This window comes from Schistocerca cancellata, chromosome 4 (genome assembly GCF_023864275.1).
Source record: "Schistocerca cancellata isolate TAMUIC-IGC-003103 chromosome 4, iqSchCanc2.1, whole genome shotgun sequence".
NCBI classification, from domain to species: Eukaryota; Metazoa; Arthropoda; class Insecta; order Orthoptera; family Acrididae; genus Schistocerca; species Schistocerca cancellata.
The window spans coordinates 757,570,472-757,595,653 of record NC_064629.1 but is presented as its reverse complement, the minus strand read 5'-3'; the positions used below and the strand labels follow the sequence as shown (position 1 = coordinate 757,595,653).

General features: G+C 44.7%; 1 protein-coding gene across 1 annotated transcript in view; it reads left to right on the top strand.

The window, feature by feature from the left end:
* The window catches only part of LOC126183818 (myosin-binding protein H-like), a 721,358-nt gene that overhangs the window by 258,009 nt on the left and 438,167 nt on the right, over positions 1 to 25,182 (top strand). The gene's annotated exons all lie outside the window — the stretch shown is intronic.

Sequence of the window (25,182 nt, the reverse complement as noted above, 5' to 3'; positions counted from 1 at the left end):
TCCTCACGGGACACTTGCCCGCGAAACGCAAAGGTCCCGAGTTCGAGTCTCGGCCCGGCACACAGTTTTAATCTGCCAGGAAGTGTCATATCAGCGCATACCCCGCTGCAGAGTGAAAATCTCATTCTGGAAACATCCCCCAGGCTGTGGCTAAGCCATGTCTCCGCAGTATCCCTTCTTTCAGGGGTGCTAGTTCTGCAAGGTTCGCAGGAGTGCTTCTGTAAGGTTTGGAAGGTAGGAGACGAGGTACTGGCAGAAGTAAAGCGGTGAGGACGGGATCTGAGTCGTGCTTGGGTAGCTCAGTTAAATAATAATAAAAAAAAAATAATAATAAAGTATTATACCCTTTCCTTTTCCTTTTATTTTATTTTTTACACAAAGTTCAGAGGCATATTTAATTTTTGTTTGTTGGCGGAACCTGAAGTGGTGGCGAACGGCCGTCCTAGTTAGCTTTAGGATGAAAGTGGCGGTGGCACTAGCTTTGTTTTTGTTTTTAGGCTAGATAGGTTTCTGGGGGTCGTATGGGTGATAGGGGCCAACGCCTGAAGTGGAAGAGGTAATTAAAAAAAAAAAAGACGGTTCAATCCCAAAAAAATAAAAAAATAAAAAAAACAAAAAAACAAAAAAAAGTTGGTAGAGCACTTGCCCGCGAAAGGCAAAGGTCCCGAGTTCGAGTCTCGGCCCGGCACACTGTTTTAATCTGCCAGGAAGTTTCAGGCAGTACCTGATCACAAGGTTGGTGATGGATGTCTGGAGCACGCTACATATTGTAAATATAATGAGCGATCAGAATGTTTCTATTCAAAGAACGTACAGTCCAGGATCGGCATGCCAATCAGGCAAAATCGCCGTGAGCGTTGGGGCAATCATCCCACTGACGCATCAGGTTAAAGATACCCGTTTGGTAAAACATGGTTCCCTGGTGCGTGAAGAAGTCAGTAACTGCCTGCAGGACATCCTCGTCCGACACGACTCATCGACCCTTCAAAGCCTTTTTTGAGGATCTGAAGTCGTGATCTTCACACCGAGAGAGATCAGGACTATGGGGCTGATGCTCGAGTGTCCGCTGCTTGATTAGGCGTAACTTCTACGTAACAGCATTTGCGGTATGTGGACGTGCGTTATCGCGACCAGCATGGACTTGGCGCATCACACCACAACGGTGGTTGTCGTCAGTCATGCTGAGCCACACACATTCTTCATTCTCCGACTGATGTCTACCGGTTGTTGTCTTTCAGCAGTCAAGAAAAGAATAACAGCACGTTGATCCTGTTTGGACACATTTGGTATAAACGCCACCAGGGTTCACGTTTCGTACACTACTGGTCATTAAAATTGCTACACCACGAAGATGACGTGCTACAGACGCGAAATTTAACCGACAGGAAGAAGGTGCTGTGATATGCAAATGATTAGCTTTTCAGAGCATTCACACAAGGTTGGCGCCGGTGGCGACACCTACAACGTATTGACATGAGGAAAGTTTCCAACCGATTTCTCATACACAAACAGCAGTTGACCGGCGTTGCCTGGTGAAACGTTGTTGTGATGCCTCGTGTAAGGAGGAGAAATGCGTACCATCACGTTTCCGACTTTGATAAAGGTCGGATTGTAGCCTATCGCGATTGCGGTTTATCGTATCGCGACATTGCTGCTCGCGTTGGTCGAGATCCAATGACTGTTAGCAGAATATGGACTCGGTGGGTTCCGGAGGGTAATACAGAACGCCGTGCTGGATCCCAACAGCCTCGTATCACTAGCAGCCGAGATGACAGGCATCTTATCCGCATGGCTGTAACGGATCGTGCAACCACGTCTCGATCCCTGAGTCAACAGATGCGGACGTTTGCAAGACAACAACCATCTGCACGAAAAGTTCGACGACGTTTACAGCAACATGGACTATCAGCTCGGAGACCATGGCTGCGGTTACCCCTGACGCTGCATCACAGACAGGAGCGTCTGCGATGGTGTACTCAACGACGAACTTGGGTGTACGAATGGCAAAACGTCATTTTTTCGGATGACTCTAGTGTCTGTTCACAGCATCATGATGCTCGCATCCGTGTTCGGCGACATCGCGGTGAATGCACATTGGAAGCATATATTCATCATCTCCATACTGGCGTATCACCCGGCGTGGTGGTACAGGGTGCCATTAGTTACACGTCTCGGTCACCTCTTATTCGCATTGACGACACTTTGAACAATGGACGTTACATTTCAGATTTGTTACGACCCATGGCTCTACCCTTCATTCGATCCCTGTGAAACCGTACATTTCTGCAGGATAATGCACGACCGCATGTTGCAGGTCCTGTACGGGCCATTCTGGATACAGAAAATGTTCGACTGCTGCCCTGGCCAGCACATTCTCCAGATCTCTCACCAATTGAAAACGTCTGGTCAATGGTGGCCGAGCAACTGGCTCGTCAAAATATGCCAGTCACTACTCTTGATGAACTGTGGTATCGTGTTAAAGCTGCATGGGCAGCTGTACCTATACACGCCATCCAAGCTCTGTTTGACTCAATGCCCAGGCGTATCAAGGCCGTTATTACGGCCAGAGGTGGTTGTTCTGGGTACTGATTTCTCAGGATCTATGCACCCAAATTGCGTGAAAATGTTAGCACATGTCAGTTCTAGTATAATATATTTGTCCAATGAATACCCGTTTATCATCTGCATTTCTTCTTGGTGTAGCAATTTTAATGGACAGTAGTGTATTTACCGCTCGCTCGTCGGAAAGACGCGAATTTCACACTAATCCCCTGCCTACATGTCGGTGTTTATATTCCCGCATCGGAGTCGCGCTATGTTGCGTATACGCTGCAGCAACAACCCCAAACGGAAACTTTTCGATAGACCCTTATTTTCAGGAGCAATTCTAAGGAGTAAATAGAACGATTACGTAAAATCTATTTTGGGACTTGCAGCACGTCTGTAAAGTAAGTCGCGTAAAAGACGGTAGTCGACCATTTACAGAGCGTTTGAAATCATTAACAAGTAGGCTTCAGAACACACATTGAACGAATTGAGAGACGTGCTGTTACGATCGTTAAAGATCGGTAGAGCCCATATGAAACTGCAGCAAAGGTATTCTATAAACTGGGAATCTGTGCCGGTGTGGCCGAGCGGTTCTAGGCGCTGGAACCGCGCGACCGCTACGGTCGCAGGTTCGAATCCTGCCTCGGGCATGGATGTGTGTGATGTCATTAGGTTAGTTAGGTTTAACTAGTTCTAAGTTCTATGGGACTGATGACCTCAGCAGTTAAGTCCCATAGTGCTCAGAGCCATTTTTTTGGGGGGGATCTGTAGAAGAAATGCGCCGTTCCTCTCGCCACACGCAATTGTGTGAATTCAGAAAACCCGTATTCGTGGTAAACGGTGATTCTGCTCGAATCATTGTACATCTCACGTGGGCATCGTACGAGTAAGAGAGATAGGGAGCGAATAGCACCATATGGACGTTCGTTTCCCCCTCGCATGGTACTCAAACGGAATACGACACATAAGCGACAATAATGGTATGAGTCACACGCTACAATGTGCTGTACAGTGGTTTGCTCAGAATATTCGTGGATATCTAGTAGCAGATAAGCCATTTGAGGGTGATGAAAGATATAAGGTCATAAAACCGTTCCATAAGTGAACAAAAGTTTGGCGGCGCGTCAGCATCAGTAGCATAGTATAGGATTCCTCATGGTCTTATAACCAGATGCATTTTACAAATTTGCTCTGGTCCTTAATTTTCAAAAAGCACTGCTCATAAGCAACGTAAGCAGAACTTGCGCACTAAGAATAGAAATCTTACTTTGTCGCAATCCCGTTTCAAGCAAGACGCTCAGAGGGTATGACAGCTCTTCTTTACAGAAAAATGCATCGCCATTCAAGTGACTATGTTTCAGGAAATAACTTAATTGGCCGAATTCGTTACACATCAGTGGTTTCACCGAAAAGATTGGTTGAGACAACAGTCATCGAGTCCTGCGAGAAACAACTTGATTTGCCAGCTTCTCCAAAATTGTTTGATACGTACCTAATATCCCTCTAAAATCAACACATTTATTAACGTCATGGTGCATACAGCTTAACTCTTCTGAAGAGTCTGAATGTGAATTAAACAAGTCCGTTAATTATCATGTAGATGCTACGTCAAACAGTTCAGTCAAATTATCACTTTTTGCAAAAAACACAATGTAAGAGAATTAAATGGTCACTTAAATGCAAAATCTAAACTAAGAAAGTTAAAGGGTCACTTAGACACAAACTCAGAATTTCGGGAGTTTATTGATCAGTTAGACGCAAAGTTCATACCAAGAGAGTTAACTGTTTACTTAGATACAAAGTCGAAAGGCCAACACTTGTTGATGGTGAGAGTTGAATTGTCGGTCAATAGCTTCCTGATGACCGACTGAGCTCGGAAATAACTTGCTAAAGTGGGACTGTTACGGGGGAACTTGTTCAGCAACCATAACTGTCAGCTTGGAGACGTGTGGTGTCCTAAGTACAGGGTGAGCAGAAGCATGTCCCGGTCTCTTTTTCGGAAATGTGATCGGCGTGGGGAAATAGTGCAGTGGCTTTGGTGCGGTCTGTGGCGACGTTTGTGCGACCGGTCTCAGTGGATCGTTCAGCAAGCTAGACTATAAAAGTGGTATTTTGAAGCTGAGTTCCGGTGAGTAGGCAACCCAGCAGATCTGGCTGTATTGCGAGAAGGAATACGCCCCAAGACACAGCTAGTGGATAGTTACGTCTTTAGTATCTATCAAACTTCACTAGTGCCTCGTTCGTAATAACTGCTTTTCTGGCAGAGTATTACTTCTGTTCGAAAACAGAAAAAGGAATGAACCAAACTAGATACGGCTATTAATACCTTCATTTAAGTAAATGTAACTGCAGGTGTCTGTTACAAAGGTATATTTCTCGGTTCATATTTTGATGAACGTTTAGGGGAAAAAAGTTGAGAACCACCTTCATCTCTAATGCCAATTATGTGACCTTATAATATGATTCTAAAAAATAGAAACGGGCATTGTACATTTTACGTGTTGCGTCATCGGGCATAGAGAAACGGTGGTTAGTATACGCCGGCGGCATGTGTGGGCCACTTGTTCTTTCTCGAGTTTGCCGTTAGGTGGAGAACGTATGCAGTGCTTGGAAGATTGGATTGTTTGGGGGAGGAGACCAGACAGCGTAGTCATCGGTCTCATCAGATTAGGGAAGGACGGGGAAGGAAGTCGGTCGTGCCCTTTCAAAGGAACCAGGCATTTGCCTGGAGTGATTTGGGAAAATCACGGAAAACCTAAATCAGGATGGCCGGACGCGGGATTGAACCGTCGTCCTCCCGAATACGAGTCCAGTGTGCGCTTGGAAGAAAGCGCAGACACTACTCCGCCATTTGCTACAACTTAAGTAATGTAGCTGCTGAATTCGTATCACAAATTTTATTTGTTTTTGAGTGTTAAGCTCCGCCATTTCCTAGAACTTGAGTGATGTAGCTGTTGAATTCGTGTCACAAATTTTATTTGTTTTTGAGTGCTGAAGCAGGTGAACGCTGTAAGTTTCAGCCTCGGCTTGCACCATTGAAGGTTCGAATGTAGACGGTACTGTAAAGACAAAATCCCGCTCGCTCAAGTCGTTTTCTGTTTCCGCCACCTTTTAATATGTAGTGTCAGTCGGATCGAATGGGCCATACCAAAGACGTGTGCTATGGGCCGTATAAATAAATCTCTTCTTTGTTTTTAGGGTACGATAACAAGTTTCAAGAAATAGCCTGCTATTGACGGTCGAAGTGAGTAGTTTGAGACTGCAATAAAGCAATTGCGTTTGGAAGGCGAAATGATCGAAAGGGCTGACGTTTGTTTTAATTTTCGTAGAACTACACTGCAAAGGAGATTAAAATTAGTTGCAGGGAATCCGCTGGTATCTATGACACGTCAGCTGGCTGTGGTTTTCCAAATCAGCGTTGTTGGTGGGAAATTTGTTGAGGAAATCTGGATCCAGTTTGGGGGCTGGGGCATCAACTTCGTGCAGACTTTGAAGGTTCATTATATTACAATGAAAATATTTTATTTTACTTTCAACTTTGAAATTACACGTGAATTAAAATTACTTGATAATTGACACGTCATGCATTAGAGCAGGTTTACTGTAATCAGAGCGCCCAGCGTCACTCCCGAACAGTTAGTTGTTGCCAAACTGCCAAAACAGTTACTCAGTTCCCTTCCAATTCCTTGTCCGTTTTTCTTTCTTTATGTATTTGGATCCTGAATCCTGGGTCAGGCCGTTTTATTTCGTATTTCATCACACATGATAAACACACACAAACACACACACACACACACACACACACACACACACATACAATGACGATAACAAAATACACCTGTTTCATACATTGCGCTAACCAAACACTATAGAATCGTTCCCCACAAGACGCGATTCAGCGTCACATATGGAATTATTATAACCACAGAGATCGGCCTTGATTAGATAAGCATCGTCTGACATTGCGTGAAGCCGAATTTTTTGAAGGCAGCAATTAATCGTTGGACTGGGTCACCAGAGGCATAAATATAACGACCTTCCACTGTGCAGTGGCGTGGCGCAATGGTTAGCGTATAGACTTGACGTGTAGAAGGTCGTAGATTCTAATCTTGTCAAATGATGCAACATTCTTTTTAATTTCTAAATCTTACCAAAAGATGTTGATTGTTATTTTCATTCAATTAATTGATTTAAATATTTTTTATTTCTAATACTTTGTCGCGTCATTTTCAAAATAGTATTGAGTTGTTATTTGCTGTTATTTTTCTTCCTATAATTATTTTCTCGTTTGGAATCTGCTTGCGTCGCCTATAATCTGCAATCAATCGCCAACCAGGGCTGCTCGTCTGTAGGTAGTGTGGCAGCTCGTGTTGCAAATGTGAGGATAGTTTCAGGTAACCGATAATAGCGAGAAATTACAGATAAGGGTTAGCTTTAATCGCTGTGAACAATGCGACCGCGAGTTTAGTTACGCCGCAAATTGTCGGTCTCAGTTTTCTGGGATAAATTACATACATTGTGGTTAGGCTAGGACATGAGTTTAATTCGGGGCTACAAAACGCGTCGTCTGCCCAGTTCAGTCATTGGTCACTTAAATTGAGCTGTCGACAGAGCATCTCGTATTTCCGTCCGTCATGCCTCGCGGCGGCTGCTTCCAACATTGATCAGCGTTACACAACAGCAGCGTTAGTGAAGTGATCCGCCGTGTTTTTGTTGCCTGCAACTGAGTGGCAGCCGGCAGCGATTGTGGAAAACACTGTAGCGGCAAGTGACAGACGTCAACTATCAAGTAATTTTAATCGGACTACGTAAATATTGGTTAGCTAATCGGTATCGTGTGAAAGAACCAAAATACTGGTTTACATAATAATATTTTCGCTTCTGTTGTAAGTTTTTACTCTTTTTTATTATACTGAACTTTTGATATATAAATAGGTTACATTCTTTGTGAAGCGCAAGACTTCATTTTTAATTAAAAGCCTACATTTTATTGTATGGCCCATACTACCCGACACCTTCATTAACATCTCGAATTGTAAGTCTTATAAAATCCCTTCTTGCTGTGTGCCGTTTTGGTTAGATTTTCTTTTTCCACCATTCACACAAAAAAATGTTTTCAAATAAAGGTTTTATGCAGTTACACCTGATTTCAAAATAACAAGAATTTTGTACCAATTTCGGATGAATTGGCGAATAATAGTGAGGGTTCTTTTTTGAGTATTTCGGTGTAAGTGAGCCCTGATCTTCAGTGGCTCGTTACTTATTAGAGGGCGGCCCTGGTAGTCCAAATGCAGCACGAAGAAAGTGGCTCGTTAAAGATTAATTACATTTCATTTGATTCCCTAACTCCATTTACTTTTGTATCTGTATTGCAGTGAAAATATCAGCACGACACTGGTAAAGTTGAAGGTACGCACTGTGCGTCTTGTTTTGAAACATACTTGTTACAGTCTCTTACGCTACTTGCTGTTGAAACAGTAACGCTCACTTTATTGGTTCAAATGGCTCTGATCACTATGGGACTTAACTTCTGAGGTCATCAGTCCTCTAGAACTTTGAACTACTTAAACCTAATTAACCTAAGGACATCACACACACCCATGCCCGAGGCAGGATTCGAACCTGCGACCGTAGCGGTCACGCGGTTCCAGACTGTAGCTCCTAGAATCACTCGGCCAACCCGGCCGGCCTCTCTTTATTCTATGCCCACAAGCTTGCATTCAGTACCGCTACGTTTAGATTATGTTAGTTGAACGTAACAGCGATGCACAGCACTATGGATGGTTTACCTGATGAGAAGCTGGCCAATATGCACCTGATGTATGCGGTTACTACACACAGCAAAAATGTTTTGCATCACCCCGATTCGCAGAACTCCTGAAGATAGACGTTGACTGTGGATATCACAGACACAGCCCCTTTGACTGCTCAGAGATGTCACTAAACCCGCCCTCAGATGTAAACATACCATGCATGAGCAGCGCCTATTAGACGGAGGGGGTCCGACAGCCGATCAGTTCCAGTCATTCCACTAGGAAGGAGGTACACGGCTCGTATTGTTTGTAGTTCAACCATGCCTAGACGGTCAATATCGCGGTTCGATGGCGTCCGCATTGTTACTTTGTGCGAGAAACGTGTCTCAACAAGGGAAGTGTCCAGGCGTCTCTGAGTGAACCAAAGCGGTGTTGTTCGGACATGGAGGAGATACAGAGAGAGACAAGAACTGTCGATGACATGCCTCGCTCAGGCCACCCAAGGGTTACTATTGCAGTGGATGACCGCTACCTACGGATTATGGCTCGGAGGAACACTGACAACAACGCCACCAAGTTGAATAATGCTTTTCGTGCAGCCACAGGACGTCGAATTACGACTCAAACTGTGCGTAGGAGGCTGCATGATGCGAAATCTCACTCTCGACGTCCATGGCGAAGTCCATCTTTGCAACCAAGACACCATGCAGGGCGGTACAGATGGGCCCAACAACATACCGAATCGACCGCTCGGGACTGTCATCACGATCTCTTCACCGATGAGTGTCGCATATGCCTTCAACCAGACAATCGTCGGATACGTGTTTGGAGGCAACGGGGTCAGGCTGAACGCGTTAGACACACACTAACCAACGAGTGCATCAAGGTGGAGGTTCCCTGTTGTTTTGGGGTGGCATTACGTGGGGCCGACGTACACCGCTGGTGGTCATGGAAGGCGCCGTTACGACTGTACGATACGTGAATGCTATCCTCCGACCGACAGTGCAACAATATCGGCAGCACAGTGACGCGGCATTCGTCCTCATGGACGAAAATTCGCGCCCCCATCATGCACATCTTGTGAATGACTTCCTTCAGGATAACGACATCGCTCGACTAGAGTGGCCAGCAGGTTCTCCAGACATGAACCCTATCAAAGATGACTGGGTCAAATTTAAAAGGGTTGTTTATGGACGATGCGATCCACCAACCACTCTGAAGGATCAACGCCAAATAGCCGTTGAGGAGTGGGACAATCTGGACCAACAGTGCCTTGATGAACTTGTGCATAGTATGCCACGACAAATACAGGCATGCATCAATGCAAGAGGACATGGTACCGGTGTGTACAGCAATCTGGACGACCACCTCTGAATGTCTCGCTGTATGGTGGTACAATATACAATGTGTGGTTTTCATGAGCAATAAAAAAAGCGGAAGTGATGTTTATGTTGATATATATTACAATTTTCTGTACAGGTTCTGGAACTCTCGGAACCGAGGTGATGCAAAACTTTTTTGATGTGTGTATATGCAATGGAACAGCTGTTCCAACGGGGACGGCAAGGGTATCACAGCAATTGTTTTATAAGAGAATTGTTGCTTTACTCTGCGGTTCGTACTGTACGTTCTTGTGATTGCACTGCTGGCTTTTTCGTTGTTGTGTAGGTGTTTTCACAGAAACAAGGGTAATTAGGGTATCAAACCAAATAAATAATAATTCTATTACTATTCCCTAACAAGCCACAGGATCTCACGCTTCCATATACCAAAATACTCAAAAACTACTTTCTAAACTACCTCCAGAATTTTTTCGGGATTCGGGTTCATTATACATACCGAGACGGTTTCCACTGGAAAATTCAAAGCTCCTTTGAAACAATCGTTTACCGATTCTAGATTCCTCTCGAGACAAAGTCTAATCAAGTCTCTCACTCACGTGTAGGTCATCGAAGAGTTGTTAAGTTTTCCAGCTACAACACATTTATGTAATGTTTGCACAATATACCATTTGCTGTCACATTACTGTTCTGTATTTTCAACTGAAGATTTTAACCCTTTTTGTGTTTCATAATTCCTTCTTATTCGGATTTTTTGAGCAGTTTCGGGAAGGGCCTGAAATGTGCAACACAAGTTACCCTAGGAAAAAATCTGCATAAACGAAGAACCTGGGGGACGTGAGCTGAACGCTGGAACTCTAAACTCTGATGTAAAATTTGCGGTCTGCGTCTCGTAACAGTTATACCTGTACTATTTCGCCCCGATGCAAGATATATTATGAGTATGAGTGCTGGCTATGTTCTTGCCCATTCGCAAAACACTTGCTACGCTTTCTGTCTAGAAATCCATAACAGCATGTATATGACCTGCTATCTGTTATTTCAACAATGGATTTTCTCTACTTGATTTGTTATATCGCGTTAAATTTGAGGTGTAAATTAACTTCGTCTGTGGAAGATTTAGAGATACACTTGAGTGGCTCTGGCTCTGAGCACTATGGGACTTAACATCTATGGTCATCAGTCCCCTAGAACTTAGAACTACTTAAACCTAACTAACCTAAGGACAGCACACAACACCCAGTCATCACGAGGCAGAGAAAATCCCTGACCCCGCCGGGAATCGAACCCGGGAACCCGGGCGTGGGAAGCGAGAACGCTACCGCACGACTACGAGTTGCGGACGATACACTTGAGTACTCCAAAGGCATACATCAGATATGTAGACTATAGTTCCACAAACTGAGCCGTACGTAGTTGGTCTTGTTGCTGCCTGATTAGTAATGAATAGTTGTCGCTCTCTTCAAAGAATATTATGGTCCAACGTCTCGTTGGCGACGAAATCATTAGAGACAAGGCACAAACTCGAACTGGGGAAGGACGAGACCACAATTTATAAAGCCAATCTAATTGCTGCTTCAAGTTTTCCTTTAAGAATATTATCTTATGTTCTCCAAAAATAACCCATTATGGTCCGCGTACGAGGTAACATTGTCACCTCAGCAGAGGTTGTTCGTCCCGCTTAACTGCCTCCAACGAATATGCAGTCTGTGTACTCGCTGCGTATAGCAGAGGAATCGCGTGTTGACCGCTGGCTGCCGCCGAAGAGTGTCGGCGCAATGCCGTAAGCTCCCAGTTGGACACGCTTCCTTCCTGACTCCTTTGTGGGCCTATTACCTAAATGTGCAAATTTACATTTCTAAGGTCATCACATCTTGACCCCGCCAAGAGTGACTGTCGACTTTCCAAACCATCCTGCACGCAAGCAACTGTAACATATGCCAAAAATAAACTACTTATGACCTATGAAAAACCTGATCTTCCATTTCAACGTGTTTATAGTGTCGTTTCAAACGTGAAGGGCTGGCTCAGTGTAAGTTATGCGGATCCCTCAAGGGGTATGACTCACTACTTGATTGGACACGGGCCACACTCGAGCCATGAATATAATAATGTAATTAGAAAAAAGCGGTCTGCAATAGGATGTACACTGCAGCCTGTTCTAAGCTACGCAACATACCAGTGTTATTTGTACAGTAAGTAAACCCCACGCATTGACTAGGCCTTAGGCCGACTGCTGCCTACAAGACAGGACGAGGAGTGCTCTATGATAGTGTTACCCATCATCAGCATATCGCCAGTCCCTCCAGCCGTAATTGGAAGTAGCTGAATCCTGGTGGTGGCGCTGCTTCCTTATTCAAGCATCTCCTCACGCGCGCTCATCAGCCTGCGTGGACCCGTTCCAGACCTCTCTACCTCAGAAAAAATCCTGACGAGGTACAAGGAATCGAAACCGAATCTTTCTGCAACGACAGCAAAGACGTTAGCGATTCGACCGCGGGGGCGATACAGTATGCTTCGTAAAACGCGTTATTGTAAAAATAAACGTCTGAACGCAACTTAAAGATGTCTACATCTTGTTTATACTGACAAGAAAAGCTCTGCAAGTGTAGAGGAGGAATGCTGCTACTTTTTGAAAGGAAACTTACCTGTATTTGTCTTAAGCTATTTAGAGATACCTCAAAAATCATAACTGGATGGTCGAACGGGGATTCGAAACTTCGTTCTCTAGATTGGCATCTTCTCCTCGATGCCGCACCCGTGAACATTCGTCACCATCGCCAACCCCTAATCTACTGCCAACGCTAGACAAAATTTTTTTCATCCCTCCAGCTGCTTCTTCGGCTTCGGCTCATACAGTCATCTCAAGAGTAATGTCAATTACGACGATACTTACAGGGTGACAATAATTGAAGTGTATAAAAAAACGTAAATTAGTTACAAAGTACGGAGTGCACACACTTTATTCAACAAGTAAACGTCACTGCAGGTATTCGGATTTACATTATGACATGTTCGATATACCAGGCATCACTGGCGATCATATGGCGCAGACGAATAGCGAAATTCTGTAAGACCCGCTGAAGTGGTGGAACATCGATGCTGTCGATGACCTCCTGAATGGCTAATTTCAGCTCAGCAATAGTTTTGTGGTTATTGCTGTGCACCTCGTCTTTTATATAGTCCCACAAAAACGATTTGTGAGGGGGGTGGGTGGGGTGGGGGCTGGGGGGTGGAATAATCTTCCAGGACCTTCACGTAACGTTCGGTAGTCAACGTGCATTAGGGAATATCGCATCGATTATTCCGTGACTGGACATTGCACACCACACAGTCACCCTTTGAGAGTGAAGAGACTTCTAGATCCCGAAATACTGATTCTCAGTCGCCCAAATGAGCCAATTTTTCTTATTGACGAACCCATCCTAATGAACGTGGGATTCGTCGCTAAACCAAACCATACCAATTCCCATCATTCCCCGCGACCAACCGTGCAGTTTGAACGACCTAACACAAACCTATCAGAAGTTATGACGATTTTGTTTCATACAGTTCAATAACTGTCACCCTGTTCGTGAGGGCAACACGAAACCCAGCCCCCGAGCGGAGAGAATCTGCGTCCCCACCAGGAATTGAACCTGGGCCCGTTCGGTTAGCAATGCGCCGCGCTGACCGCGCAGCTACCGACGCGAACGACGAGCGGCAGTGTTCGCGGCAGCAGGCTCTGCTGGCTGCAATCCGGCTTCTAATTTGCGCTGCGGCCGCCGTGCGGTCAGCACTGGCAGTTCGTCTAATGCTGGAAACTGTTACACCATCGGGCGTCAATCTGTATGTCATTTCCGGGGGCAAATAGACCGACTAGCTCGCGCTCTTCTTTTGGACCAGCGACACAAATGTCAACACGCAACTGCTGACCAGCCAACCTGAGATGCCATCCGTGAAACTTATGTCGGCTAGAAAGACCGTGTGTCTTATGAAACAAAGGCAGCGAAAAGCTTCAAATTTATGTATTTTAACACAACTTATGGCATAAATGTCATAAATTCAGCTCTTTCCAGCGTTCACTGGGTCATTAGAAACATTCGATCAATTTCTGATTTATAGCTTCGCATTAGAAGCGTTTTGGCGCTCTAACCAAAATTTTAAGTTATTAAAAGTATTTTATGATGTAGTACAACATGTTCTTACGACTAAATCATGAGATTGCTTGAAGTTTCCTCTTCCCATTGCTACCAATCATTGTTCATATATTTATACTCGTACAATCAGTGGTCAGCGATTGATTCGCTTCTGGTTTTCGTTTTAGAAATTAAGCCTAATGTTGCTAACGTTTTTGTGATTGTAGAAAATTGTGATATGCGGTTTCTGTTTTTATTTGTTTTTTCTCTGGTGGTCATACTGTGGAGATCGTTGACAGTGTAAGTAAGTATATTTAAAGTCACTGTAACGTAAATTAGAGTTTCTACTACCGCTTTTAATAATGATATCAAAATGAAACAACTGATGCAGCATGTACTTTTGATATAAATTTATTAAGTTTAAGGCCCATTGTTGCTTGTTGATTAGGACTATAATTTGTTTTAGGCATTATGAGTCTATGGGAGTTTCGAGATGTTGGATTGTGTCTAGGGAAATTGCGAAAGTATTTTCAAATATTTCACATGGAATGGTGGGTGATTGCAAACTGTCTTCCCCAGTGGTTGCAAAGTACCTTCTGTAAAGATATCATTACCTGATTCTACTTCTTTCTTCGTGGTGAAATTGTACAGCTTCGAATATAAAATCTGTAGGGTAGGGCTAGCACTTGGAGGTGTGACCATCCGGTCTGCCGGGCGCTGTTCGCAAGCGAGGTGCACTCAGCCCTTGTGAGGCTAGCTCAGGAGCTACTTGATTGAGAAGTAGCGGCTTCGCTCTCGGAAACTGATATACGGCCGGGAGAGCGGTGTGCTGACCACATGCCCCTCCATATCCGTATCCAATGACGCCTGTGGGCTGAGGATGACACGGCGGCCAGTCGGTACCGTTGGGCTTTCATGGCCTGTTCGGGAAGAGTATGCCGGCCGCGGTGGTCTAGCGGTTCTGGCGCTGCAGTCCGGAACCGCGGGACTGCTACGGTCGCAGGTTCGAATCCTGCCTCGGGCATGGGTGTATGTGATGTCCTTAGGTTAGTTAGGTTTAAGTAGTTCTAAGTTCTAGGGGACTTATGACCTAAGATGTTGAGTCCCATAGTGCTCCGGGAAGAGTATAGTTTAATTTAGTTCGAATATAAAATATGTCGCCTGGATGTGTCAATTTCGCGATATCTTCATCTCTCTCTTTCTGTCATGGTTACGAATAACACCGCACTCCACTGCTGACGATACTTCACGAGGACAGGCTGAGCCTCATTATACACTGAAGCGCCAAAGAAACTGGTACAGGCATGCGTACACAATTATAGAGATATGCAGAATACGGCGCTGAGGTCGGCAACGGATTTTTGAAACAACAAGTGCCTGGCACAGTTGTTAGATCAGTTACTGCTGCTACAATGGCGGGTTATCAAGATTTAAGTGACTTGCAACGTAGTTTTATGGTGGTGCACGAGCTTTGGGACACAGCATCTCAAAGGTACTGATGAAGCGCAGATTTTTCCGTACGACCATTTCAAGAGTATACCGTGAATATCAGGAATCCAGTAAAACTTCAAATCTCCGACATCGCTGCGGCCGGAGAAAGATTCTGCAAGAACGGGACCAACGATAACTGAAGAGAATGGTTCAGCGTGACAGAAGTGCAAACCTTCCGGATAGCAGCAGATTTCAATGCTGGACCATCAACAAGTATCAGCGTGCGAACCGTTCAACGAAACATCATCGATATGGGCTTTCGGAGACTAAGGCCCACTCGTGTACCGTTGATGACTCCACGACACAAAGCTTTACGCTTCATCTAGGCCCATCAAGACCGACATTGGACTGTTGATGACTGGAATCATGTTGCCTGGTTGGACGAGTCTCGTTCCAAATTGTATCGAGTGGATAGACGTGGATGGGTGTGGAGAGAACCTCATGAATCCATGGACACTGCAGGTCTGCAGGGGACTGTTCAAGGTTGTGGAGGTTCTGTTATGATTTAGGGCGTGAGCAGTTGGAAAGATATGGGACTCCTGATAAGTCTAGATACGACTAACGGATGACACGTACGTAAGCATACTGTCTTATCACCTGCATCCATTCATGTCCATTGTGCATTCCGACGGACTTGGACAATCCCATCAAGACAATGCGACATCCCACATGTCCAGAATTGCTACAGAGTTGCTTCAGTAATACTCTTCTGAGTTTTAACACTTCCGCTGGCCGCCATACTCCCCAGGCATGAACATTATTGATGCCCTGCCACGTGCTGCTCAGAAGAGATCTCCACCCTATCGTACTCTTACGGATTTATGGACACCCCCGGAGATTTCGTGGTGTCAGTTCCCTCCAGCACTACTTCAGACAATAGTCGAGTGCATGCCACGTCGTGTTGCTGCAAGCCTGCATGCTCGCGAGGGCCCTACGCAATATTCGGCAGGTTTACCAGTTTCTTTGGCTTTTCAGTGTAATAGATGCACAACTGACCTGATAGTGCGATTCACTTTCCTCAGTCACCACTCTACTGCAACGTCATAGCGTGCTTCAGACAACGGGCAAGTGCAGCAGCATCGTGGTTGGGTGATACGATATCCACGAAAACAGAGAATTTGTCTATCTGAATGTTTACATTCGTTAGGACAATCTGAACAAATGGTTCAAATGGCTCTGAGCACTAGGGACTTAACACCTGTGGTCATCAGTCCCCTATAACTTAGAACTACTTAAACCTAATTAACCTAAGGACGTCACACACACCCATGCACGAGGCAGGATTCGAACCTGCGACCGTAGCGGTCGCGCGGTTCCAGACTGTAGCGCCTAGAACCACTCGCCCACCTCGGCCGGCGACAATCTGAACAGCTTGATATCTTCTGTTTAAGAAATGACTTTAGTACAGATAGGGGATGCACATCTGCACATACGATTTTTGCAAGGCAATAACTAAAAGATAACAGCAGTAAATGAGTGCTTGGCTTCAGAAATATCTCGTGTAAAACGGAAAGACGGACACCCTGTTAACGTCAACGCGTCGCTCTTCTTTCTGGAGAGATAATAAGTGCGAAAGATGTTTGTTGTGATAAAGCCGTCGGTTAATTCGCGGGGCTTCAGTGTAGAGAATTGTGCTGTGGCGACTGAGGTAAGGAGGGCGCTTAGAGTGAGTGGCGGCTGGGTCATAGAAGAGCGCTCGAGATAAGGGATGAGGCGGGCCGGCCGCTCGGCGTGTCGGAGCCGCGCTGGCTGACAGGAGACACTTTCCATCGGCTGCAGGGCGCGGGCCGCAGCGCTCAGCCGCGGGTAATCAGCCGGGATAATACCGCGTGCAGTTCTGCCCACGATCGATCCACGTGCGCCGCTTCCCAGCCGCCCTGCCGCCGCCGCTCCCGCCGCCCTGTCAGGAACTTCGTGGCAAACTCAAAATCGTCCGCCAACCGTCTTGAGGGGCACCAATCTAGGCCTGATCCTCGCCTGCCGCACTCCTAGCTCCTACAGCGCCGCTCCAACTCTCTCGCCTTAAGTAATTGTTGCGTGTGCCAAATTTGTAAGTAATATTGGAGACGACGAAAATCTACCTCCTTTTTATTAAGAGGAGGGGCAGGACTTTAAAACTGAGAAGTAAATTATTAAAAAACTAACTACTCACCTTAGCTTTGCACGGATAGTATTAGCCGAGCGGTCCAGGCGCTGCAGTCATGGACTGTGCGGCTGGTCCCGGCGGAGGTTCGAGTCCTCCCTCGGGCATAGATGTGTGTGTTGATCCTTAGGATAATTTATGTTAACTTCCATAAGATTTCACACACATTTGAACATTTGAACGGGTAGCACTAAGCATCTACAATGGTCGATTCGTATGGCGTTGCGATAACAAATTTTATACGCAAGCGTTCCTCGTGAATCAGTCTATATATTGGTGAAAACCGCATCAAGACTCCTATAGTAGTTCCTGAGATTGTCCTTCACATACAACCAGAAAAATGAGAGAGGGGACTTTTATTTAATAATACTAGCTGAGTATCTGGTCTTGCCCAGGTAAATAAGTATGTATACCAGCTTTCTATTACTCCATCTCCCCCCACCCCTTTCTCTCTGTGGATATTCTCCTTCCCCATCTCTCTGTCCATCTCTCCTAGCAGCCGGCCGCTGTGGCCCAGCAGTTCTAGGCGCTTCAGTCAGGAACGGCACTACTGCTACGGTCTCAGGTTCGAATCGTGCCTCAGGCATGGATGTATGTGATGTCCTTAGGTTAGTTAGGTTTAAGTAATTCTAAGTCTAGGGGACTGATAACCTGAGATGTTAAGTCCCACAGTGCTCAGAGCCATTTCAACCATTTTGAACCTCAGATGTTAAGTCTCATAGTGCTTAGAGCCATTTGAACCATTTTGAATCTCCTCCTAGTCCCCCTCTCTCTGCCCCTTTGGTCCTACCCCTCTCTCTGTCTGTTTTTAACTACCTCTCTCTTTCCCTCCATCTCCTCCTACCCATCTCCCTGTCTACCTCTTCCTCCTCCTCTCTCTGTCCGTATTCTCCTTCCCCTCTATCCATTTCGCCCTCCCCTCTCTAATTCCACCCTCCTCCCATCTCTCTCTGTCCATCTCCTACTCTTTCCTTTAGGTGACTATCTTCTCCTCTCCCCTCTCCCTGTCCATCTCCTGCTCTTCCCTTTTTCTGTCCATTTTCTCCTCCACCTCTCTCTTTTCATCCATCCTCCCCCTCTCTGTACCTGTCTCCCCCCCCCCCAACCTGCCTCTGCCAATCGCCTCTTTCTTATCTCTGTCCATCTCCTCATCTCCCCTCTCTACGTTCATTTCCTCCTCCCCATCCCCCTCATCATTTTGTGGCGGTTGTCAGCGGAAATAGTCTCGTGAAGATTTGAAATTATGTGCAAAATTTGGTGCTCTCATTCTCAAATACTGTGTTGCTTTTTCACTCCCACTCCAATCCCTTTGATAGGTAGATGGTTCTTACCCTCACAGCAATTCTCCCCAGATAGTGACATGTGTCCCAAGTTTCGTTGATATCGGTCCACTGGTTTAGGAGGAGATGGGGAACACACACACACACACACACACACACACACACACACACACATACAGTATGGTCGTATAGATATGTAATGATTGTAGTCATCCTACGCTGAAATCTGGACTGTTTACTTTAACGATTTTCCAGCCAGATACCACACCTCTGTAGCTGGCCACGTTGTGGCTCCCATCGTTGCCACGCGATGTCGCACCAAAGACCAATTAAATATGGAACGGATAGCAATACTTATAGTACACACCTCTCATTTTTATAATTATCAATTAAAACATAAACGTTCCCCTTCAATCAATCTTATACTGAAAAAAGTATCAAAATATCTACAGTATTTCCTAAGATTACCGTTCACATAACGACACAAATACGCGACGGGGGCTTTCATTTATAATACAAGTAGAGACTCGCTGAATTTTCGGTGTGGAAAGAAAATCAATCGACGTACAGATTGTGTTGCAAGCAATCGGAAAGTTGCTCATCGCTTCTCGCACAAACTATTATTTAAGAACAAACGCTATTTTTGTGTACTTCACAAAGGACAACTCGGAAGAACATAACACTAATTAAATCATACGTAAAATGATCAGAATATAAAGATTTCACGGAGCTGGCTCGTTTAAACGAAGCACATTGGCCGTGAATTTCACGGAATATTTCAGTTGTCAATGAAGATAAAGACGGTAATAACTTGGAATCGCTGTACGTACTCTAGGCTCAGCTACTAGGTCTACGAGTATTTGCGAAATATTTTCCAGCAAATGTTGCACACTTTTTTCCATGTACATATTGGTCACATGTCAACACCAACCAATAAGTTCAAAAATGGCTCTGAGCACTATGGGACTTAACATCTGAGGTCACCAGCCACCTAAGGACATCACACATATCCATACCCGAGGCAGGATTCGAACCTGCGACAGCAGCGTTCACGCAGTGCCAGAGTGAAGCGCCTAGAACCGCTCGGCCACAAACGGCTTGCTCAACCAATAAGTCCCCCACTTGATACCAGCTCTGACACCTGCATACTTTAAACAGTATCAAAATGTCTACAGTATTTCCTAAGATTATCGGTCACATAACGACACAAATACGCGACGGGCTTTTTAGTTTATATACATCTGCATTTTTGCTTGCAGACACTCTGTACGTGACTTTTCCGTGCACATAAAAAAATCATCCCGTATAAGGTAATACGTGGGTGTCTAACGAACAGTTGATGGAAGGTGTGATCGCCGGCCGTTGTGACCAAGCGGTTCTAGGCGCTTCAGTCTGGAACCCCGCCACCGCTATGGTCGCAGGTTCGAATCCTACTTCGGGCATGGATGTGTATGATGTCCTTAGGTTAGTTAGGTTTAAGTAGTTCTAAGTTCTAGCGGACTGATGACCTCAGATGTTTAGTCCCATAGTGCTCAGAGCCATTTGAACCATTTTTTGAAGGTGTGATCAAGTTGGCAGAATAAAACAGGATAAGAAAACGATAGAAAAGGCAGCTATATCTAATTTTATAGAAAGACAGTATCTGCAAATTTATAAAGAAGAGACTGTACAATAGTTCCTTTAAAAGCATTGTTCCATTTGTGGCAGACCCGCGGTCACTGACCAAAAAAACTTTAGAATACTCCACACAGTGACAATGATGTAGTGGAGAAAGCCTTATATAACCACAATGATGGACAAAGTAAAGAATGAAGAGATCAAGCAAATGATGGAATTAGTTTCGACACTGGAAACAGAATGGTATGGCCTTATGAGACGTGTGGACGGTAGCAGAATGCCTCAGAAAGTGTGGCCATGGAGACCTTCAGTATGCTGGAAGAAAAAGGGTCTAGCCTGGACTTAAGTACAGGATACAGAGGGCAGAAAATACTTGTACAAGTACAGAGGTGTTGATATTACATTGCGTTATAAAATACCAGAGTAACAGGATGTCCTCAGACTGAGTTTCGCCAGGAAGAGAACGTCAACGGAAGTTTCAGACTGATATCGCCCCTGTCTCGATTGTACTACACGCTTTTCTGAGTATTCTGTTGGATACACACTTCGTAATATATGGATGATGGCGTCATATACTGACACGATTAAGCAAAACATTTAAAAACTGCACAACGTCCTACCATTATTAGCGTTCACTAAACGAATCCTCTTCTATAGTTCATTGCTAGAAGTAGTTTATGATTACAAGTTCTCGTCAGCCTCTATACAACGCATGCACAGTATGCAAGGATCGGATATATTACAGACTGTACGTCCAGTACAGAAATTAATGTTCTGTTGTTTTGTACATGAATATAATAAAAAGGAAGATAGTACCCCACGTCTGACAATATTTAGTGTTCTTATTTAGTGTGCACAGTATAGTAGGATGCAAGGCCAGATGCAGACGTACAGTTAAAGCACCCAAATTAATGTTAAAACTAACCCGTAACTTCTGTAGGACTCAAGCACGTATGCTTTACTGAGTGGACTAAAATTACAACATCTCATTCTAAATTTTAATAGAGCATCCGTCTTAAAAGCTCAGAGACTGATATTATTCCTATCGTATAAGTGACGTCAGCGCTGTAAGTATGATGGGAGCTTGAACTAACAACGGTAAACAGCAGGCTAGCAGTCAGCTGAGAGCAGGTAGTGTGAAGTAGTGGACATAAGGCGGTAGTGTGTCAACGTCACAAATCGCAACAGAGAAACAAATTTAATAGATCTAAATCAGGCGTTCAAGACATTCTCCAGAATGTTTTGTCGAAGAGAAAAGTGTGTGCAAAATTAATCCCGCACACGTATAGTCACCAACAAAAAACAACGGACTCCTGGACTCCTGCCAAGACTTCACTGAAATGAAAAACGCGGGGGGTTATTTTCTGGAAGAAATCATCACGGTTGACGTGACTTGGTTTCATAAATGAGCAACTACCACAAAACAACAAAATAGAGAATGAATCTCTGATGATTCGCCAAGATGGAAGAAGGTGCAAATGTGACATTCGAGTTGAACAATTTACGGAAGAACAACTTTTCTGATATGGTTATATAAGGTTCTGTGCCCTGTATTCAGGTGATGGGAGACTATGTAGAACACCGGAAGCATTAAAACTACCATCTTAACTTTTCTCTATTTCCTTTATACACCGGTCTCGAAACGTTTTGACTGACGGGGATGTATTGACCACAACTGCATAGCATTACTCGACAATACTGCGGTAGTTAACTGCCAATCCGCTTGTAGTTTCACTTATTTAACAAAGAAAATTGTGCCTGGCAGAACAATGAAGCACCCTGCATAGGAGTAAAAAACTAATCTAAATTTCATGTGTCGAGAGACTACGTGGCGTTATTTCAGTGGTGACACATTCGAGTTAATTCTACAAAGAACTTGACAGCGTGAACCCACTTGACAGCACGGCGTTCTGGGTGCTTCAGTTTTTTTGTCAGGCAGTGTATAATATATCAGTATGGATATACACTCGTATGGCATTGAACTAAAAGTCTTGTTTAGATATACGAAGAAAATTACGACGGTTGGAGAAACCGTTTCATATACTTCTCTCCTAAAGGCAGGCGCGGATCTAGGGGGGGGGGGGAGGGGTGCAAACCGGGGTATCTGCCCCGGGTGGCAATTTTAGGGGGCACCAAATTCATACTCATAAGGAGAAAAACCTTGTTTCACAAAGCGCCTAGCATCCAGCGCACGCTGATCTATCATTTATTCATATAATTTAGAAACGCATCTCTGTTGGTTTTTGAACCATTTCTAAGCTGATTTCTAAACGAAACATAAGTTGATTTTTGAATGTGTGCACAATGGTGTTTACGCAAGAGGAGTTCACGTCGCACCTAGAAATAAAAAGCTCTCCCGCAGGCAAAAGGTGACGTGGCTGTACTGCGTGAGTCGAATAAACCCAAACGGGTGCATGCCACGCGCTGTTTGCTAATGTGGTTGATTGAGTGTCCGAACGGTCAGCGTTGTTATAATTACCAGCGAAATCCATAGATTCAGAGTACCAGAGTAGAAATAAACGACTAACGGAAATAACAGGTAAGATAAAAATTTCGTACTACTACTTTTCGATCTCACGACTGAGGAACTGGAGCGTATGAATGAAATGTGAAACTATTTCCTTATATAAAATTTTTTGCTCTTAGTAGGCCTAACAGGCATTTGATACTGGTACTTCGTGAATTATATTCTTTCGTGTTATTCATGTAAATGAGGTACATCGAAATGACCATTTGTGCCAAAACAGTCTCGCTTATCTAGCGAACGTTGCCGTTGCTTCAATATTAGGAAGGCCTGTTACGCTTTATCTAGCAGAAAGTGACAAAATAGACGTAATCAAATCGACAAACCACACAAATCTTGGATACTAATCGTATTAACAGCTTTTTCAGTAATCGACAACGATAGTTTGATTTTTCATGTAGCAAAATGTTTGACGAATTTTAGTGAAGTAATAGATTCTTTCGCAGAAGAGAAAGTACTTCGTCTAAGGCTGTAGCAAGATTAGAGAGAAAAAAAGTTGGGACATAATTATAGAAGAAATGTATACTGTCTTGTTTGTCTCCTGTCTTTTCTGTTTTATGTTTCCTACATTCAATTTTATGTCACACAGAAGAGAAAGTCATTAGCTAATAGACAACAAAGAGTGCAAATTTTCTGAAGAGTTCTTATTTTCCCGGTTACAAGTAATCCTACCCGGTATTAATTGTGAGTTTTTTTTAAGGAGGGGAGGGGATGTGAGACCGGCCGACTGGGAGCAGGGGAGGTACCACAGAACATTTTACTTTCCACTACCCTGAATATGGGCTTCCATTACAAAATATACGCGTTCTAATTCCACAGACCGAAATACAGTGACGTGCGGTAGAAGAATGCTGTGTAAAGATGCATGGCACTGCACTTTGGCACTCATAAGACCAAATAACATGTCTTACATTTTCTCGAACGCATATGCTTTCATACATCAAACTCTTCAGAAAGATGTGCGCTACAAAATGAACACATTTTTGAAAAATCTATTGTTTCAAAAATTTTTATGTCGTATGTCCAACGCTCGACGGGGATGGGGGGGCGGGGGGGGGGCAGGGAGGGAAGCAGGCACCTTTTTGCCCTGGTTCGGAAACATCGTAGATCCGGGGCTGCCTACACGTGGAACAAATGGTGCGGGCCATACGATAATACAGTTATATGAGATTTCGAGCTATAACGCCGAATTTCAGCCGAGTAACAGAGGCACTCTGATGCAAAGTTTCTACAAGTCCCCTCTCGTCATCTCTCGGTGACGTCCTGTGCTCCGGTATGAAGTCACTTTTTATGAGTCTAGCCCGATGGAATCCGCTGTCAGCCAACGTCGTGCACGGGGTGCGGTGATAATGCAAATCCAGCATGAACGCCCCAGCTGACGGCAACGCAAGCGGCGAGCCGACGATATGGACTCGACGTCTGGCTTCCCCTTTCCTTCCGCTGGCCCCACTACCGCCCCGAACTCTCATATCCGAGGGCACGCGATACGTTCGCCAGATGCTCCATCAGTGGAGGAGGTGTGCTGTCCAGAATCTATAGAAGAACTCTGCTACAACACACCGACACTTCGCCGGAAGACACGAGGAGGAAACCTGTGGAGCAATGCAGTTATTCGTCTGACAAACCGAAAAGATTTCATCGGCGATAGAAGTGCTACAGTCATAAATTTCGAGGTCTCAGTTCAACAACCAGTCTGACCAACCTGATTCACATTTTATATTCTAAATCAGGATGATCTTTAGATTTAAGGTTCAGAAAATTTCTTGCACCGTTCAAGGTACTGAGAAAGCTAACCGATGTCTAACGCGATGCTAACTCGAATACACAGTGGAAATTTTGAAAGAATATTTAAACTGGTTCTGGTCATTTTTCGTACAGAGCCGTGTGATAACGCGATACTGTAGTGCCGGTCTTATTCTGATGACGATACACTGCGGCGACCACAGTCGTTACTAAACACATCAGATGAATTCGCAGTTGCGATTAATAACTACCATCAGCTGTAGAACGGAATTACCACAATGAAAATTTGTGCCTCGCATGCGACTTTAAAGCACAATGTCTGATCTGTACGGGAAATTATGTGCGAGTACGGATCGTAGACGTATGGTTGACGATATATGAAAGTTTGGATTTGGCCGTGTATCGTGCACGGATAGCCAAATGGGTCCGCGAAAGCCAAAGGTCCAGAGTTCGAGTCTCGGCCCGGCACACAGTTTTAATCTGCTAGAAAGCTTCAAATCAGCCCACACTCCACTGCAGAGTGAAAATATCATTGTGCACCAACCGCGATACCGCCAGTACTATGCCAACTTTTTGGGTAGTGCCTTCTCCGATCCCCCCTGCGGTTGGGGTGTCCTAGGTATGAG